This window comes from Dipteris shenzhenensis, chromosome 15 (assembly GCF_047967505.1).
Source record: "Dipteris shenzhenensis isolate YYH24624 ecotype China chromosome 15, Dip_SZ_1.0, whole genome shotgun sequence".
NCBI lineage: Eukaryota > Viridiplantae > Streptophyta > Polypodiopsida > Gleicheniales > Dipteridaceae > Dipteris > Dipteris shenzhenensis.
Genome location: NC_141610.1, coordinates 14,584,651 through 14,585,921, shown reverse-complemented (window position 1 = coordinate 14,585,921; position 1,271 = coordinate 14,584,651). Strand labels below are relative to the sequence as shown.

The 1,271-nt window shown below is 45.3% G+C and overlaps 1 non-coding gene across 1 annotated transcript; it reads left to right on the top strand.

Annotated features, from left to right (window-relative positions):
- Positions 1-891: 891 nt before the first annotated feature.
- LOC147893411 (5.8S ribosomal RNA) lies at positions 892-1,044 on the top strand. Its single transcript, XR_015542299.1, has one exon. It is a non-coding gene; the product is annotated as a 5.8S ribosomal RNA (ribosomal RNA).
- Positions 1,045-1,271: the final 227 nt, after the last annotated feature.

Genomic DNA, 1,271 nt, shown 5'->3' with positions numbered 1-1,271 from the left:
TTTGTATTCATTATGGGCGCGGACTGATTTGTTCGTACAAAATAAGTAAGGTAATGTTAAGGCCAGCGGCACCTTGCGGAAGCTTACAAAGTTGATTGTGCTAATGTCTTCCGCCTGTTGTGTGTTTGTTCGAAACTTGTTTAGAATGCTAGTAAGGAAGAAATCGCTTTGTCGCGTAATGGTATTGAGTTAGTAACATTTGAGGTTTTCTTTCCAGAAACTTTTCTTCAAAGGGTTTTTTTCTTGAACACCTATTTTTCATGTACATAAGGAAATTGCCATAAGTCACCTGCTATTATGACATCCAAGCCATCAAACGATAAATTATAAATATGTTTAATGGCACACAGTCTTTTATCGAGGAAGCTGAACATCCTCTCACCAATTAGTGATATCTCATCGATAATTATTGTTTGAACTTCCATGTATTCTTTTGTGAGTTTTTCTAATTTCTCAGTGGCGGTGGGTAACTGCTGCATCTCTTTGCAATTTATTGGTATGCCTATTGCTGAATGTAGAGTTGCATTGCTTATGTTGTATGCAACTCTTCCTATGTATGGCATTTTCAATATTTTGGTCTTCAGTGGATCCGAATTGGGTTTTTTGTTATACCAATGTCATAGCTCTTGATTGAGAGAGCACACGATAGTCGTTTGATTGGTTCCAGGTCCTCCCCTTAGTGGGCATGGCATCGAGCGAGGGTGACCCATCGGTCGCATGACGGATGCAGGGATCTTCCCTTGTCCATCGCATGGTCAATCCCCCTCCTCTGGGCCTCAATACAGGGCCGCATGATAAACTTTTTGCCCCCCTCACGAGGGGTGCGAGGCACCAAAGAAACACAACGGTCTGATCTCCCTTCCTCGTGGAGGACATAACACAAGTAAAAACAACTCTCAGCAATGGACATCTTAGCTCTTGCAATGATGAAGAACGTAGTGAAATGTGATATGTAGTGTGAATTGTAGAATTCCGTGAATCATCAAGTCTTTGAATGCAACTTGTGCCCGCGGCTTGCCCAAGGGCATGTGTGTCTGAGTGTCCTCACCACAACCACAACCACAACCATGCCCCTCCCCCTCCTCTTTGAGAGTGATCAATTGACGGAGCTAACCGTCTGCGATGCCCCTCCAGGCGACACGGTCGACTGAAATGGATCGGTGGCACCGAGTGGCAAGGCGTCGTAAACTTGGTCCATCCCCTCGCAGGGCAGTAGTTTGCAGACGAATCGCTTGGAGGTGCACACGATGAGATCAGGCTCGCGGGGGGTG